Source organism: Eleutherodactylus coqui, chromosome 1 (assembly GCF_035609145.1).
Source record: "Eleutherodactylus coqui strain aEleCoq1 chromosome 1, aEleCoq1.hap1, whole genome shotgun sequence".
In the NCBI taxonomy this organism is placed as follows: domain Eukaryota; kingdom Metazoa; phylum Chordata; class Amphibia; order Anura; family Eleutherodactylidae; genus Eleutherodactylus; species Eleutherodactylus coqui.
This window is the reverse complement of record NC_089837.1, coordinates 160,961,013-160,980,154: the sequence shown is the minus strand read 5'-3', so window position 1 is coordinate 160,980,154 and position 19,142 is coordinate 160,961,013.

Here is a 19,142-nt window from a genome sequence, read left to right as displayed (position 1 = left end):
AGAAGCACGGCGCTCCCTCCGCTCGGAAGTGGGTCTCCTGTATAAAGGCTACCTGCGTTCTTTTCTTCCAAAGGAGGCGGAGGAGGGAGGACCTCTTTTCGGAGATGTTCAGGCCCTGCGCATTGAGAGAGACAACCGTAAGATTAGAGGAAGTCGTCGGCATATTTAAGGCACTCACCCTGGTGTGTGGTCGGTTGGCTGGAGTGTCGCTGCTTGAGTGGGGGAGGAGGCGGGACGGAGCGGAAACGTAGAGCACAGGGGGGATAGTAAGGCACACAAGGGAGGTGGGGAAGGGATGGGTTAAGGGGAGACAAGACAATTTCTATCGTCAACTCGACTTCAACAGAGGACCTGTGCCCCTTCAAATGGAGGGAGGACACAGGTAACCCTGTGGCCCTATTGGGGGAAACGTGAGAGAGCACAGAGGTGTGGACGGGATTCTGCTTGTTCAGGGCTCCGGATCACCGGAGGGGTCCCTGTGGGTCGTCCGTTAGATGCTCCTTCTGCGCCAGACGTGGTGAATCGGTGCGAACAAGAAAGTTCTCTAAGGGTCCGGTGGTCCAGGTCCCCGCCGCTTATGCTGTTGTTGGCTCGGTCTTGTGATGGTCGTTGCCTTTTGAGGGTGGGGAGTTGAAGGGTGGTCATGGTTGCGTTCGTTTCTTTTCTTTCGTGGCTTGGATTCGGGTAGGATACTTTTCCCAGCCAGGGTAGAGAAGTGTCCCATATTGGTGGGGGAGTCTCCCGACTCCGATCAGCGGGGGGGTGTTCTGTGATGTTGGACCTTGGTTAGGGGTCTGGGAGTCTTAGTTGCGTCTTGGGGCCGTAATGCATGTCCTTTCGGTGCAGATGCTGTAATGTGTTTTCCGGGACGGGGTCTCTTGTGCTCTCTGTACTTCAAATTTTGGGGGGGGGTCGTTTCTTGGGGTGCGGTCCAGTCCGGGATCGGCGTCGGGGGAGCTCCCAGGAATTCAAAGGCCCCTTCTATGTCTGTGGGTGATCTGACCATGAAGAGCCTGCCTCGTTTTCTGAGGATGAGATGGAATGGGTGCCCCAATCTGTATGTCGCCTCGACTTTGCGTGTTGCATCCAGGAGCGGGCGTATCATCCTTCTGCTGTTTAACGTCAGTCTGGACACATACGGTAGGATAGTTATGTCTGCCCTGTTATGTTTGATAGGGCCCTGTTCCCATGCCAGGCATTGTAGCTCCTTTTTTTGCCTGTAAAAGTGCACCCGGCAAATTACATCTCTTGGGAAATTCTGGTTTCGGGCTCTGCCCCCTTGTAGCCGATTTACTCTGTGTAGTTCGATCAATCTATTATCGGGTCGTTGTAGAAGCTTGTTGAAGATAGATGTTACGTGCTCATACAGGTCTTCTGGGGGAATCTCTTCAGGAAGGCCTCTGATTTTTAGATTATTGCAACAACCTCGATTTTCGATATCATTCAAATGAAACGTCAGGTCTCTTATTTGGTTTTGCTGTTTCTCGATCATGAGTTTCATTTGTTGAACTTCTGTCGGTGGGATCGTCACTTTTTGTTCCAGCTCGTCTACCCGTTCGGACAGTTCTTGCACTGCGTGGTTAACCGCGCTGATTTCTGAGGAGTGTTTTTCTTCGATGCGTCTGATGTGCGTGTCCAGACCGGATTTGGTGAGTAGGGCTTGGATCATGATCCAGAGGGCCTGTAGCGTCTGCGAGTCATCTTGTGGGGGACTCTGAATGAGGTGGGGGCCACTGGCGCTCAGCTTCATTGAGGTGTTTGGGTCCATACAATGCGGGTCCCGGTTAATGTCGCTGCGGGTGGGTGAAGTGTCCACTGCCTGTGGGTTGGTGTTCTGTGTTACAGCTCCCTGTGGCTTGTTCTTGTTTTTTGTGTTGCCTTGACTGCTGCAGTCTAGGAGTGCACCAGGCTCTTGCCCTGCTGCCGCTGCTGGGGAGGACAAGCTCTTCTGCCTTTGCTTTTGTGGGGTCAGTGTGCTCTGTGGGGTCCCCTGCTTTGGGTCCCTCTTCCCCCCACTGACCTTGGTTTGCTGCGGTGGGCTCTGTGTGGGAGCTGCCATGTCTCCCAGTCCAGCGGGCATTTGCTCCACGTGGCGGGCTGGCGCCATTTTAGGGGTGCCGTGCGGGCTGTGTGGGCTATATGTCCGGCTCGGCAGAGTCTCTGCAGGATCTCTCTGCCCGCCGCCGGCAAGTACCTCCTCTCCCTCGCTGGCTGTTCTGCTCTCCTGGCCGCAGATATCGGGGACTTCTTTCCCTTCAGGGTTTAGAGCGCTGCCGCACGCCTGCTCTCCGCTGCTGCCCGGTGCCCTGTTGGAGCGGCTGCATGTCGGGCTTCCCGATCCAGCGCCGCTTAGAAAACGGCTGATCGGCGTGCTGCAGGTGGATGCCGGTTCTCCTCTCCTCCTACCTCCCCTCTTCAGGGCCGGTAAGCGCTGCATTTTGGCTGATTTATAGGGGTTTACTGTATGTTAACGGCGGGAAGCTCTGAAGACCGCGTCCTCACTCCTCCATGCTCAGGTCACGCCCCCTCTAATAGGGTTTCTATGACCAAGCAGCCACACACAAATCATCATGCAGCCATTCACTTGGCCACAGCCGCCAATGTCCTTCACCTCTTCCCAACAGTGGTCACAGTCTCTGTTTTCCTGCCTCTGTCCTAGATGCCATATCCACTGTCATCCATCCTCCCGTGCCTCCCAAAGGGTGCGCACATACACTTGGCCCACTTCCTAAAGGGATAGAGCATGCACTCATCTTTTCCCTTCCCAGTCAGTCCTGATGGGTCCTGTCCTGTTTTATATTCCAGTGTTTGCTGTTCAAACTGTTCTCTAGGTTTTTGATCCACGCATGTCTCATCTAGCTTTTCCGGACTTCTCTGCTTTCGATCTCTGCTTGTTTATTGACCTCGTCTACTCTGCCTGCTGCTTGCCCTGACCCTCAGCCTGCTTCGTTTTTGCGCAAGTATTTCACCTGTCCTGACCTCGGTTCTTTTCTATGACTACATCTTTGTCTACACTCGCTGATACCGCATTAAGGTAAACCTGACCAAGTTGTGTCAGCTGACTCATAACCAAGACTCTTGCTGATTACAATCCACTTTTGCTACTTTTTGAAAACCGCACAATTCTGAGTTAGTGAAATGGATACAACATCTATTAGCCATGCTTCAAATCTAGAAAAATCCTTTTCCGAAAGAGACTTTTACAATAGCAAAAATTAAAACTACATATTAATGTCCATAGTTCTAGACGAAGATAGTCAAAAGGGCACTTATGGGATGTATAAATGTTCACATGCAGTACTTGGGGTCAAGCAATGCATATTGCAAACGGCTTATGTATACCATATATTTGGGCAAAATATGCTAAATAATTACCTTAATTTTAAATTAACCCCTTGAGTAGCGGGTTTCCTACCACCCTGTCGTGCCCACCAGGGCAGGTTTTTTAAAATGGTCTAATCATTGAATTTCAACTAATTTTGCAGTTGCGTCTCAAGAGCCATAACTTTTTCATTTTTCCATTGACATGGCCATATAAGGGCTTGTTTTTTGCGGGACAAGTTGTGATTTTTTAAACAGGGGGGAGGAAAAAAAGAAATGGGGAAAAAAGAAAAAAAGGGGCCATGTCATTAAGGGGTTAAATAATGTATTAACTTCCTTCTCTGGGTCATTACGATGCATGGATACCACATGTGTGATTGTATTTTTGATTTTTTACAAAGTAAAGGGAGACAAGTGTTTTTATAATTTTTTTACTTTTTTTTTTTTTTTTGTCCCTTTAGGGGACTTCCACAGGGACCCATCAGGACCCCTGATCACAATCCCGGGGGTCCGATGGTGACAGCCCTTTACATGCTGCAGTGACAGCCCTTTACATGCTGCAGTCACATAGACTGCAGCATGTAAAGGGTTAACACAGCAGAGATCGGAGGTTTTCTCTGATCTCTGCTGTAAGAGCTAGTACCTAGCTGTCCTCTCACAGCCAAGCACCAAGCTTTCCCTGCCACAGAGACCATCGGCTTGCTTCTGACAAGCCGATGGTCTCTATGGCAACCTGTAAACAAAGCAGGAGATTGCCGGCATATCGGCAATATCTTCTGCTGGTTTTTCAAAGCCCTTGCTTTGTTCTCTGTGGGTCTGTGCAGGCAGAGCACACTGTCACAGCTTGTGGCATTGTGCTCTGCAGCTCCCATAGTGATACAGAGCCCGGAAATCTTCCGGGCTATGTCGCTAGGAGCAGTGGAGCTCGTCCCAGAAAATTTCCGGGCGTGCCACTCAAGGGGTTAAAGCTGATCTATTTATTTCGCATTGTATTTATTTCTAGTAGTGCCAAACTCATGGTAATAAATGGAGGATATACAAACTCTATGCAGAGGTTGTCCCTGGCCAGATTTAAAACCAAGATCCAAGCGCTGACAGGTAACAGTTGTAACCACTAAGCCACCATGCTGCAAGTTCCTAAAATGTCTTTGCTGAAAGATTTCAAATTAGGTCATTTTTCCTTCATATTTCCTATATTACTGCATGTAATATTTTCTATTTACTAATGCCAAGCACATTTATTTCATGATACCAGCCTATATCATTTTATGTGATCTAAATCAAGCTGCGTCGTGCCTTGTAACCATCATTTTTTAGGCCAGAAAAATCTTGAAACAGAGAGGACATATTGTCTAAAAACTGAATTTCACGCACGACTATACTCCAAACTCATTCACAACAGCAGGATCCTTTTTACCACTTAGAGAAGAAAAAGTTAATTAAAAATCTCCCACAGTCTTTAAAAAGCCAGATCATTTTATAAGAAGAAAAACAGAGAAAAAAAAGATATTAGAGATGAAAAGAAAGTCTAATAGAAATATTGTTTCTGAAAAATCAACCTACAGGACCGGCCAAGCGTGAAACATGAGTGACTTTTAGTAGCTGGAAAAGGCTCTCTAATCCCAGGTAATTGCTTCATTAAACAGCTTCAATATTTCCACACCTTCAGTTATTGGCAACCAGTCCGGCTTCAGTTAATAAACATTTTAATCAATTTTTCTGCTTTATTTCTTATTTTTTTTCTCCTTTAGAGAATGATGGAAAATACAGAGCACCTAACTACTTAATTTCCCATGTTTTAAAGCATATTATAGGAAATGGTCACATTATTTTAGTAGTCTAAATATAAAAAATAGTAAATATGTTTGCATATATTCCTATTATTTTGTCAAGTTCACACAAGACTTGGTCTGAGTTGTTCAACTTCTGCTGTCCAACCAATTAGTCTGCAAGCTCTCCCCTTTTTTGATAGGTTTTACACAAAAGTAAAAACAGCCTCATTTTGCCCTGTATTATGGCCGTGAATCAAAATGGTACTAATAAAAACTTCAAGTTGTCCCACAAAAATCAAGCCATCACATAGCTCCGTCGACAGAAACATATAAATGCTCTGGAAAGTGTTTATATTGTTCAAAAGTGGTAAAGCACAAGAAAAGCTTTATAAATTTGGTGTTGTCATAATTTAAATGACCCATAAAATAGAGCTAACATGATATCTGTATCACATGGTAAATACCTTAAAAATAAATCCCAAAAAACTATTGTGAAATTGCTTCTTTTACCATTGCCCCAGCAAAAAAAGAAAAGTTATTCAATACATTATATGACCCTGAAATTAGTTCTATAAAACTAGAACTCGTTCTGCAAAATACAAGGTCTCGTACAGCTACATTGACAAAAAGGTTTTGAGCACCGGAACATAAAAGGGTAAAAGATTTACTGGTTTTTTTAGGCTAAAATTTGTTATATCACTGAGGGGTTAAAAATGCACATAACACTGTACCAACAAGCATGACAAATCATGGAGTCATGGACAGATTGCCCAGCAAGGTTGGTAGAGATGCCTACTTAATTCATTAGCCTAACCCAGTATGTAGGAGATTCCACTCTGGGGACCCTTCTTCTTCCTACTTTGTCTCACTAGTCATCATGTGTGAGTTTCTTTTTTACTGTATTCCCCTTATTAATCCTTGATTGCCTGGTTGGGGATCTTTTATCCTAGGTTTCATAGTTTGTTATAAAATGAAACAAATGGATAAGATTAAGATGAATTGAGAATTTATTTGTGTAATTCTAAGCACAATTTTTTCTCTTGTAGTATAGGTTGTGGAGTGCCTTTCCGCTCTCCTGTGCTGCTTCATTGTAGTAATATTTCTAGAAGGTTATTTCTGTTTCTTGTTTTTCAATGCACACCGGACGGATTTGCATTACAGAATTCGGAGTTGGCAACTGCCTCTGGATTCCGCAGCAAAGACCGCCCATAGCAGCTATGGAAAAGCGTTTTTTTTTTGCACACGAGTTGAAATCAATTGCGATTTCCTGTCGCGGACGAAAGATCGCAGCATGCTCTATATCAGTGCAGATTCCGCATGGATGGCTTTCATTGAAATCAATGAAAGCCGTCCAACCCGCAGCCCTAAAAAAAAACCTGTACTGCGCATGTCCGATGACTCGCAACTTGGAACACCCGTAGTACAGAAAAAGAAGAATGATGTCAGGTGCGCGCAGATGTCAGGTAGGCACAGGGTTGGATTCCACTGCATACCCCCGCCTGCGGAATCTGACTCGATCGTGTGCAGCCAGACTTAAAAACAAATACTCTTAAGGCAACTAAGTTCGATGACAAATCTAATTACATGAGACATAAATTCAAAATCAACAATAAAAAGGTAACATTTTCAGGAGAGTTTATCCAACTTTAATGTGATTGTTGGGGTGGGGGGTTCATTTTCCAGGTTATCACTAAACTTCTGTGGTACATACATGCTCTGTACATACACTTGAATACGTGTGTGCAGTATGGTTGTCACAACTTTTTTTTCCCCAAAATGAGGATTTATAATATGAACCCACTTGAAGAAATCTGTGCAAAAAATACTTGAAATTGCTAGAAAACAATGTGTGACTATGTAGATATGTAAGTCATTGTACAAGAAACTTGCAGGAACATACTGCTTTACATAATTTAGGGATTCGTTTATACTTCTTCCAATTTTCTAAGCCAACAACTTCATGGAACTAGAGCACAGGTGAAGTTTTGACTGCACCTTCCTAAACTTTGTTCTGCCACTTCTACCCTACCGGGTTACTTTTTCTTGAAACTATAGACAAATTCAGTTGGAAATTATATACAATTCAGTACTGGATCTTAACCGGGGTGGGGTAGGGGTGTTACTGGGCAGCAATGGGAGGGTTGAGTGTTGCAACCATAATAAAGATCTTAAAATTATTTCTAGATGTGTGCAGGCTATCATGCCAGACATCACCCTGTTACTAGTGCAGGTTCTTTTCCCACGTATTGTTATTACTGTGTACTTAGAAAAGGTCATTTGAGACATACTAAATGTGTATACTAGATGAAGGAAAAAGGAGTTAACTTTAAAAAAAAGCTTTTCTTAAGAGATCGCATAGACAAATGCTGCATGCCTGCAAACAACTTCTGTTAATAAAGGACATAGAAGGGCTACATTCTGATCACATATTTTTGAGTGTCCGGTTTATTTATTTTTTCCTTATTTTATTTTAATCATGTTTGGCAGCGATTCAGACTCTAATAGCTTCACTCTCCCCGTTCTTCCAGCAGGTCAGAGCTTGAGAGAAGGAGAGTGGGAGGAGAGAGGAGTGGAAGGTGCATTTGGAAATGAAAAGCTAGCTCTAACAAACCTCAATTATTCTTCCGACCTCCTTCCCTTTGTATGACTGATTGAATCATGCTAATTAAAACAAGCAGTGTTGCGCCTGGAAACCTCTGAGACAAATTTCTGTAGATAAGTTCAATGTGAACACAAACCATCCTTTCCACAGACCAAAACAAATACAAGGCTGCAATTTTCAGCTGCTTACAGGTTTGGTGTATTTGGTGTGTGGACTAAGGAGGAATTCACAGCATGTCTTGTCCGTTAAGTTACCTTCACGGGATGACTATTGACCGAATAATCACTTGAAAGAGCGAGTTCAAATTCTAGTGTTTTTTTAGTGTAAACATGTTGGGTTTCAGACTAGTACCACTGTTTCTGGTGGCGCGATGCGCCAGTTACTAGTAAAATATAGTGAAAGGGATTGGAGTTGGTTAAAATATTTCCGTACAAGATGTACAAACTTCAGCTGGTGGCGGAGGTGACATCGTGGCTTATCGCTGTGTCATGTAAGCTGCATTAGCTGCACGACGGCATTGAACCCTTTGTGGTGACATGTTTGCATGACAGCGACGGCTTTTTTTAGCACTGGACAGCGGTTCCCGATTAGATGAAGGCTGGACTGGTGTTGGCGTTATTTAGCACTTGAGATGACATGATAGCACGTTCAGGAGATATGAAGATAGTGGTGAAGGACTATGCTTCAATGTTGTTGGTCAATATGCACTGCCAGCTATGTATGTGGACATTTGTGAGGTGTCATTTATTGGACTCTCCACACAGGTGTGCAGCTGTCTCACAACATACAAACTGCCAGACTGAGTACTGCTGTATCCATAGCAACTGAGGCTACAGGGTTTGTGTGTGATGTAGTCCACCCGTAATCCCTCATTCAGTGCACAGGACTGTGATAACATCACTGGCATGTGATCAAGGGCAGAGCTCAGAGCCCTGATCACATAACAGTGAAATCATCACTTGTAATTCACTCAGTCACTCATCACTAACAGGCAGGTGGTCATTAGTATTTTGATTACCGGTGGTCATTAGTATTTTGATTACCAAAAAAATATTTACTGGTTCATCAAAAGCCGTCCAAAAAGTCACAGTCGTTCATATCTTAACAACTTGCAACATGAAGATCCCCTTTATGAACGATAACTTGGCAAACAATTAATAAACAATCATCACTTTGTGTAAAATCAAATGAATGACTGTCATTCTTACGCTTCAATCACTTTTCAGAGCAAATATCTGAACGTCAGTTTTTCCGCGCAAGGATACCTTAAGTCACACATATGGTCGTTTATTCACTGAGACAGTAGGGTTCTAGTATTGTATAGATTAATTCACTGAAAAGGACCCACTAGAAAATCTAATTTTTATTATTAAAAAATAACTTTTATTTATCCTATTAAAAATTGACAAACATATATGACAACAAAATTTTTTTTTTTTAAATAATGCCTCCGTTATCAATGCTGTGTTAGCAAAGAATAACAGTAATTTTGATATTTGTTATTTCTTTTGTGGAGGTATAAAAGTGTAATAGGGAACACCCTGAACTTGGTCTGTTACCCAGAGATACAAGGGTCACAGAGTAACCAGTTGGCCCAGATTTGGCCTTGACTGTATTAAGGAATAAACCGAAGGTCTCGTATAATTATTCCACTACTTTGGTGCAGTTTATTATAATTTGTTGAAACTGGTACACACGTAGTTATTCTCAAAAAAACGTGGATATTTAGGAAGATATTGCACTCCTAAGGCGCAATGATTGATATTTTTTTGCAATCGATGCGCCTTCTTTTGTTAAAACGTTTTAACAAAAGAAGGCGCATCGATTGCAAAAAAATATCAATCATTGCGCCTTAGGAGTGCAATATCTTCCTAAATATCCACGTTTTTTTGAGAATAACTACGTGTGTACCAGTTTCAACAAATTATAATAAACTGCACCAAAGTAGTGGAATAATTATACGAGACCTTCGGTTTATTCCTTAATACAGTCAAGGCCGAATCTGGGCCAACTGGTTACTCTGTGACCCTTGTATCTCTGGGTAACAGACCAATTTCAGGGTGTTCCCTATTACACTTTTATACCTCCACAAAAGAAATAACAAATATCAAAATTACTGTTATTCTTTGCTAACACAGCATTGATAACGGAGGCATTATTTAAAAAAAAAAAATTTTGTTGTCATATATGTTTGTCAATTTTTAATAGGATAAATAAAAGTTATTTTTTAATAATAAAAATTAGATTTTCTAGTGGATCCTTTTCAGTGAATTAACACATATGGTCGTGTACCGAAATATAGAAATATGCTGTCCAGTACTCGTAGGCTTCTACTATGCAGGCAGACCTATAGAGGTGCGTTCCTTTATCATAAGTTTGTCAGGAGTACATCTGGAGACCCATTTTTCTTTTACAGTACAGAAAAGGTCCATCTCTAGGCTTCTACTGTACCTCCATGTGCCTTTAATTCTACTCAATGACAAACTATTTTTTCCTCATGGATTTCATTGCAGTCAATGAAAAAAAGATAATAGCATGGTCCATCCCATGCTATATTGTGGAGGTACTTCTTAAAGTGGAGTATAATGTGCCAGATGTAGCCTCTTCAAGGGGCTACATGTATGAGACGCAATAGAAAGTCTATGGAGTCCAGTCACTGCTCAATGATAAGAGCCGATCGGGCACAGTGTACAACTGAAGGCTCGTTCTAGTGAGGCAGCACTTATTAGAATTCTCAATGACTGTGTACATAAAATCTTTCAATATTCTGACCCCTCACTAGATGCTCAATTTGCTAAGTCTCACTCCCTATTGTCCCCCTGTGAAAGTTTTCCAGACAAAATGCATCTTAACCCTTTCTTATATACAGCCATTAAAGTTTTGCAATTCCTGAACCGTTGCGCAAAAGTGGACCCCAATGCCTTGGTGTTGTCACTTATGCATAATCCTCAATTCCAAAATGGAAGCCCAGCAGCGATATTCCACTTATTGAATTGGGGAGGAAGTGAGATGCATACTAAATTTGCAAACAACAGATACTTATCAACTACTCATGTTCAGCGAATTCCAAACACTAAAAACATCATTCCACTTTCGACAGGCTGCTAATTATGTGGGAAAATGCATATGCCCACAAACAGGTAGCTCTTCTTAGGACTTAGCAGTTAATCTACTGCTGAAACCAAAATATAATTCCTAGAAAACACTGTGTATTATGATTTTCGGAGATCAACCATTGATTATGCTAATTCCCCAACGTGTATTAGCCTGGTTACAACACTTCCCAAAGATATCGGTCAAGGACATCTTAGGCAGTTTGCATAAAGCCTCACAATTACTTTTACTGGGACATGGCAATTAAAATTGCACACAGGAAAATTTCAGCATCTATAATATATATGGCCCTAACTCGAACAACAAACAGTTCTTAAAAGAACTGTCTGACAAATTACTCACGAACATGGAGACTAGAGATGAGCGAACGTACTCGTCCGACCTGGATGCTCGGGCGAATATTAGGGTGTTCGGGATGCTCGTTACTCGGAATTAGCACCACGCGATGTTCGGGTTACTTTCACTTTCCTCTCTGAGACGTTAGCGCGCTTTTCTGGCCAATTGAAAGACAGGGAAGGCATTACAACTTCCCCCTGTGATGTTCCAGCCCTATACCACCCCCCTGCTGTGAGTGGCTGGGGAGATCAGATGTCACCCGAGTATAAAAGTTGGCCCCTCCCGCGGCTCACCTCAGATGCGTTGTGAGATAGCTGAGGGACAGTGCTATAGTGTTGGAGCTGCTGTAGGGAGAGCGTTAGGAGTTAGTGTAGGCTTCAAGAACCCCAACGGTCCTTCTTAGGGCCACATCTAACAGTGTGCAGTAGTGTGGAGGCTGCTGTTAGCAGTGTTGCACTTTTTTTTTTTTTCCAAATCGGCCGTGCAGAGCATTGCGCCCTGCAGTAATACTACAGGGACAGAAGTGGTGGTTAGGCAGGGAGAGTGTTAGGAGTTAGTGTAGGCTTCAAGAACCCCAACGGTCCTTCTTAGGGCCACATCTAACAGTGTGCAGTACTGTGGAGGCTGCTGTTAGCAGTGTTGCACTTTTTTTTTTTCCCAAATCGGCCGTGCAGAGCATTGCGCCCTGCAGTAATACTCCAGGGACAGAATTGTGTAGGCAGGGCCAGAAGACATATTTTATTGATTGAATATACGCAGTGGGCCTTTCCTTTAAAAAAAAGGGCAAAAATTCTATTTGGCCTGCAGGCTTGCGCCAATTTATTTCCTGGCTGGGAAATCACCGCTCTGCTGCAGTTAATAACACTGCAGTTCTGTGACACACAGCAGGGCCACACAACACATTTATTAATTGATTGAATATAGTCAGTGGGCCTTTCCTTTAAAAAAAAAAGGGCAAAAATTGTATTTGGCCTGCCTCTGACAGTCCTCAGCGTTCTGGGTACGTGTGTGCTGGGTGGAGAACGTAAAAAAAATCATACGCAGCCAGCTAAGTTTAACAGCAGGCTTGCGCCAATTTATTTCCTGGCTGGGAAATCACCGCTCTGCTGCAGTTAATAACACTGCAGTTCTGTGACACACAGCAGGGCCACACAACACATTTATTATTGATTGAATATAGTCAGTGGGCCTTTCCTTTAAAAAAAAGGGCAACTATTCTATTTGGCCTGCCTCTGACAGTCCTCAGCGATCTGGGTACGTGTGTGCTGGGTGGAGAACGTTAAAAAAATCATACGCAGCCAGCTAAGTTTAACAGCAGGCTTGCGCCAATTTATTTCCTGGCTGGGAAATCACCGCTCTGCTGTAGTTAATAACTGTGCAACACTGCAGTTCTGTGACACACTGCAGGGCCACAACACATTTATTATTGATTGAATATACGCAGTGGGCCTTTCCTTTAAAAAAAAGGGCAACTATTCTATTTGGCCTGCCTCTGACAGTCCTCAGCGTTCTGGGTACGTGTGTGCTGGGTGGAGAACGTAAAAAAAATCATATGCAGCCAGCTAAGTTTAACAGCAGGCTTGCGCCAATTTATTTCCTGGCTGGGAAATCACCGCTCTGCTGCAGTTAATAACACTGCAGTTCTGTGACACACAGCAGGGCCACACAACACATTTATTAATTGATTGAATATAGTCAGTGGGCCTTTCCTTTAAAAAAAAAAGGGCAACTATTCTATTTGGCCTGCAGGCTTGCGCCAATTTCTATCCTGGCTGGGAAATCAAATCACTGGTAATACAGCATGCTGAGGGGTAGGGGTAGGCCTAGAGGACGTGGACGCGGCCGAGGACGCGTAGGCCCAAGTGAGGGTGTGGGCACAGGCCGAGCTCCTGATCGAGGTGTATCGCAGCCGACTGCTGCGCGATTAGGAGAGAGGCACGTTTCTGGCGTCCCCACATTCATCGCACAATTAATGGGTCCACGCGGGAGACCTTTATTAGAAAATGAGCAGTTTGAGCAGGTCCTGTCGTGGATGGCAGAAAGTGCTTCGAGCAACCTATCATCCACCCACAGTTCTTCGCCGTCCAGTGCTGCAAATCCGAATCCTCTGGCTGCTGCTCCTCCTTCCTCCCAGCCTCCTCACTCCACTACAATGACACATGCTCAGGAGCGGGAAGACTCCCAGGAACTATTCTCGGGCCCCTGCTCAGATTGGGCAGCAGTGGTTCCTCTCCCACCAGAGGAGTTTATCGTCACTTATGCCCAACCATTGGAAAGTTCCCAGGGTCCGGGGGATGAGGCTGGGGACTTCCGGCAACTGTCTCAAGACCTTTCAGTGGGTGAGGAGGACGATGACGATGAGACACAGTTGTCTATCGGTGAGGTAGTAGTAAGGGCAGTAAGTCCGAGGGAGGAGCGCACAGAGGATTCGGAGGAAGAGCAGCAGGACGATGAGGTGACTGACCCCACCTGGTTTGCAACGCCTACTCAGGACAGGTCTTCAGAGGGGGAGTCAAGGGCATCAGCAGGGCAGGTTGCAAGAGGCAGTGCGGTGTCCAGGGGTAGAGGCAGGGCCAGACCGAATAATCCACCAACTGTTTCCCAAAGCGCACCCTCGCGCCATGCCACCCTGCAGAGGCCGAGGTTGTTACGGCACTCTGCCCCCCGAGCGCCAGTTGGGGTGCCCTGATCTCCTGCACCCCTCTGTCCCTGCCTACTTGCCTCGGCCCTGGCTAACCCCAGGCGGACAACTGGGCGGCAGTCCCTGCGCTGGCTAGGGACCTGGCGACTACCTGGATGGAACTACTAACAGGGGACAGAGTGCCGACAGGAGAGGCAGGTGTAACAGACCAACAAAACTACTAGGTGAATCAAGGCTGGAGGTGTAGCTCACAGGCAAACGAAAGGATACTGACAAGCAACTAGGACAGACTAGAATAGACCTGACTAGAGGCTAGCAGAACCAATAACTGGCAGTGAGTTCAGGTCACTGCCAGCCTTTTAACTAAAAGCCTCCGCCCAGGGGCGGAGAGTGGGAGGAGCCGACTCTCCCACTGTTGCATAAGGGAGGTGGATGAGAGCGGGCGGCACTCTACGGGCGGACACGCCCACGCCGCAGCACGCTGGCTGCTCCACGCTGCTGCACGCTGGCTGCTCCACGCCGCCGGGAGATCCCTGACAGCACAGCTCCGGGACGCCGAAGCCGAGCTCGAAGCGGCGCGCGCCGGCCGCGGGACCCAGCGCCGCCCTGCATGGTAACAGAGGTGCTCTAAGGTCTGGCAGTTTTTCACAGAGACGCCTGACGACCGACGAACAGTGGTGTGCAACCTTTGTCGCGCCAAGATCAGCTGGGGAGCCACCACCAACAGCCTCACCACCACCAGCATGCGCAGACATATGATGGCCAAGGCCGTTCACCGCCTCCGGTTTGCACCGCTGCCTCTCCCCCTGTGCCCCAACCTGCCACTGAGATCCAACCCCCCTCTGAGGACACAGGCACTACCGTCTCCTGGCCTGCACCCACACCCTCACCTCCGCTGTCCTCGGCCCCATCCAGCAATGTCTCGCACCGCACCGTCCAGCCGTCGCTAGCGCAAGTCTTTGAGCGCAAGCGCAAGTATGCCGCCACGCACCCGCACGCTCAAGCGTTAACCGTCCACATAGCGAAATTTATCAGCCTTGAGATGCTGCCGTATAGGGTTGTGGAAACGGAGTCCTTCAAAAGTATGATGGCGGCGGCGGCGGTCCCACGCTACTCAGTTCCCAGTCGCCACTACTTTTCCCGATGTGCCATCCCAGCCCTGCACGAGCACGTCTCCCGCAACATTGTACGCGCCCTCACCAACGCGGTTACTGCCAAGGTCCACTTAACAACAGACACGTGGACAAGCACAGGCGGGCAGGGCCACTACATCTCCCTGACGGCACATTGGGTGAATTTAGTGGAGGCTGGGACAGAGTCAGAGCCTGGGACCGCTCACGTCCTACCCACCCCCAGAATTGCGGGCCCCAGCTCGGTGGTGGTATCTTCGGCGGTGTATGCTTCCTCCACTAAACCACACTTCTCCTCCTCCTCCTCCTCCTCCGCAACCTCTGTCTCGCAACCACGACATTATCTCAGCTGTGATGGGCAATGCAATGGGATACATTTATGTACCGCCGGTGGGTTCCAGGGAGCCACCCATGCTGTGGGTGCACACGGAATTCCCATTGCGGAGTTGTACCTGGCTGTGACTATTTATAAAAAACCGCGGTCTGACTGGGGCGTGCAGACACCTTGACAGAATGAATAGTGTGTGGCACATAGGTTCCCCATTGCTATGCCCACGTGTGCAGCTCCAGATGGAGGTGGCACAGGATTGGATTTCTCATTGCTTCTGTACAGCATTGTGGACTATCGGCCCGCCCCTTTTATGGGGGGGTCGCTGCCTAGCCATGCCAACCCTCTGCAGTGTGTGCCTGCTTTTCCTGTGGCAGACGCACTTATAAATAGACATGAGGGTGGCGTGGCTTGAGGGCAGCTGAAGGCTGGGCAGGGACAATTTGGTGTACGCTGTGGACACTGTCGTGTGGGGGGGGGGTTGGGCAGCATGTAACCCAGGAGAAGTGGCAGCGGAGTGTCATGCAGGCAGTGATTGTGCTTTGTTGGAGGTAGTGTGGTGCTTAGCTAAGGTATGCCATGCTAATGAGGGCTTTTCAGAAGTAAAAGTTGTTGGGAGGGGGGGGGGGCCCACTCTTGCCGGTATTGTGGCTTAATAGTGGGACCTGTGAACTTGAGATGCAGCCCAACATGTAGCCCCTCGCCTGCCCTATCCGTTGCTGTGTCGTTCCCATCACTTTCTTGAATTGCCCAGATTTTCACACATGAAAACCTTAGCGAGCATCGGCGAAATACAAAAATGCTCGGGTCGCCCATTGACTTCAATGGGGTTTGTTACTCGAAACGAACCCTCGAGCATCGCGAAAAATTCGTCTCGAGTAACGAGCAACCGAGCATTTTGGTGCTCGCTCATCTCTAATGGAGACCCATAAATTGGTGTGCGGAGACTTCAGCGCAGTCATCAAAGTGACGGAAGATCGACGTAAACAAGGTACTAGGGGAAGCAGCCCTAGATACCAAGATTCCAATTTTCAAAACTTTATGTATGCCTCTAAACTCAAAGACGTCTGGAGGGAACTTAATCCAGAGGGACGGGAATTTACACATTTTTCACATGCACACACATCATGGTCCAGGATAGACTATATGCTGGTAACACCCTTTTTGATACCAAGAACACTTAATATATCTATAGGCGATATGATAATCTCTGACCATGCTCCAGTGATATGGTCCTTGAGCGAGAAACTACCGAGGGGTACCGACTATATATGGAGATTCCCAACATATCTGGTGGAAGATGAAACTTTTTGTGCCTGGTTAAAGGGGTGGTGGCTAGAATACATGTCAGACAAGGAAATACACTCGAATAACCCCCAGTTGCTGTGGGACGCTGCCAAAGCGGTAATACGAGGCAAAATAATAGCCTACGAGATATCCCTAAAAAAAATATCAAAGATAAAATAAGCCAATATAGTAAACAGCTACGTGAGTCATACACACAATTCCAAAACAACCCAAATGACCATAACAAACAAAAATGGAAGACAGCAAAAGAATCGTATGAAACATGGCTCCATAAAAGGGAAATGTTACTACACTCACGAAACAAAGCAAAACTGTTTAAATATGGGAATAAGGCAGGGAAACTAATGGCTAACTTAGCAAGAGGACCCCTTAATAGATCAATTATAATGGGCTTAAAAGACACTTCTGGAAAAGGACAAACCCATCCACATGAAATAAACCGTTTATTCTTTAACTTCTACTCAAAACTCTACTCCCATGCCCAGATAGACACAGAATTGAGTCATGACATGTTCTCAAATATAACCTTGCATTGGCTTGACAAAGGCTGTCAGGAGTACAGCCGAAACGTTGCTGTTGTTTTATGCGAAAGGAAATAAAGGTGAAGTTTTAAAACTTATCATCTGATTCATCTACTGAAAAAAAAACCCTGATGCTGCTGACATACTGACTGGTGATCTCAAATATAACCTGGCCCTCACTGACCGAAGACCAAAGGGAGGAATTAAACTCCCCCATATCCCAAAAGGAGATTAAAGAGTGTATAGCAAGTCTGGGTAGCAACAGGGCCCCTGGACCAGATGGTTACACGGGTAAATTCTTTAAGACACTAAAAGACCAGACTGTGCCCCTACTTGAAACTCTCTTTAATGGGTACATGAAAGACAGCCCCATCCCAGCTGAAATGAATACAGCCCATATCAAACTACTGCCCAAACCTGGAAAAAACCCTATGGAAACAAAATCTTACAGACCGATATCCTTAATCAACACAGACCTAAAGCTGATGGCAAAAATTATGGCCACCCGCCTAGCCAATATTATGCCCAAATTAATTTCCCCATTGCAAGCAGGTTTTACAAAAGGACGATCGGCCATTATGAACATACGGAAAATTCTGACAACATTAGATAACATTAAATTACATCCTTTATCCCACCCTTCTCCGGCCCTTCTCGCAAGAGACGCGGAGAAGGCCTTTGATAATGTCTTGTGGCCATGGCTAAAAACAGTAATGGACAAAATAGGCTTTAAAGGCCCCTTCTGCTTCTATTTGTGGAACTTGTATCCCACCCCACAAGCACAAATCTACACACCAGGTTTTCTCTCTCCCAGGTTTCCTCTACAAAAGGGTACCAGACAGGGCTGCCCGTTATCGCCGCTCCTATTCAATTTAGCAATAGAACCCTTGGCAAGACTCCTAGAGAGCACTACAGAGATTGAAGGTATTAAGATTCGGGGTAAGACAGTTAAGACTATGCTATTTGCCGACGACATCCTGATAGCGCTGGGCCGATCACTCACTGATTTACCTCGGGTTTTTGATTTATTAAGAGCCTTTGGGGAAAAATCGGGTTTTAAAGTTAATACTACTAAATGTGACCTGCTAGATATCTCTCCCAGAGGTGGACTGGCAGACACAGCCCTCAAAAATTACCCAGTAAATATAGCAAAAAACAGCATTAAATACTTGGGAATACACATAGGTAAAAGACCAGAATCCCTCTATTCACTAAACTATCCCCCACTAATACAGAAGATAATTAAAGAATTGAATAAATGAAGTAACCTGCCACTTTCATTCTTGGGCAGATGCCATCTAATTAAAATGGTTAGTTTCCCAAGGCTGCTATACCCACTACAGACAATCCCCCTTCTACTACAAAGACGGGATTTAGGAAAACTATACACAGCACTCACATCCTTTATATGGTCAAGGAAACGACTGCGTATCGCCCTAAAAAAACTGATGCTTCCTAAGGGTGAAGGTGGCTTAAATTTCCCAGATAGCCACATGTACAACATAGCCAGCCTCATGAGACACTCTATAGATTGGATAAGGGGATCTAATAATTTCTCCAATATCGATCTGGAGACGGAACTACTCAGCCCATGGAGCCTAAATGCCCTCTTGCATACAAGCTTCTCCAACCTTCCTAAAGAGAGTAAACATTCGATCATGGCTAGAGATACCATAGCAGCATGGAAGATAGCCTGTAAGATGTACGCCTTACCATTCAAAATATCCAAACATATGGACCTATGGAACCATCCTGAATTCAAAGAAGGGCGAGAAAACAAAATGTTTAAAGTTTGGCAGCAGAGGGGCATTTTAAAAGTCCAACATCTTATACACCCAGAAACTCCTAGATATATGAGCTTCAAGGAATTGGGTGAAAAATATAACCTACCTACAATCCATTTTCTCCCATATGCACAAATGAAAAACTTCCTACGGAATAGGCTAACTGACATTTCAAAAGAGGCAATACTCAACTCTTTAGATATCCTAATCCAAAACTGTACCTATAAATAATCAATTTCAGTATTATATACTAAGTTCAGGGAAGCATGGGTGAAAGAGAATGGC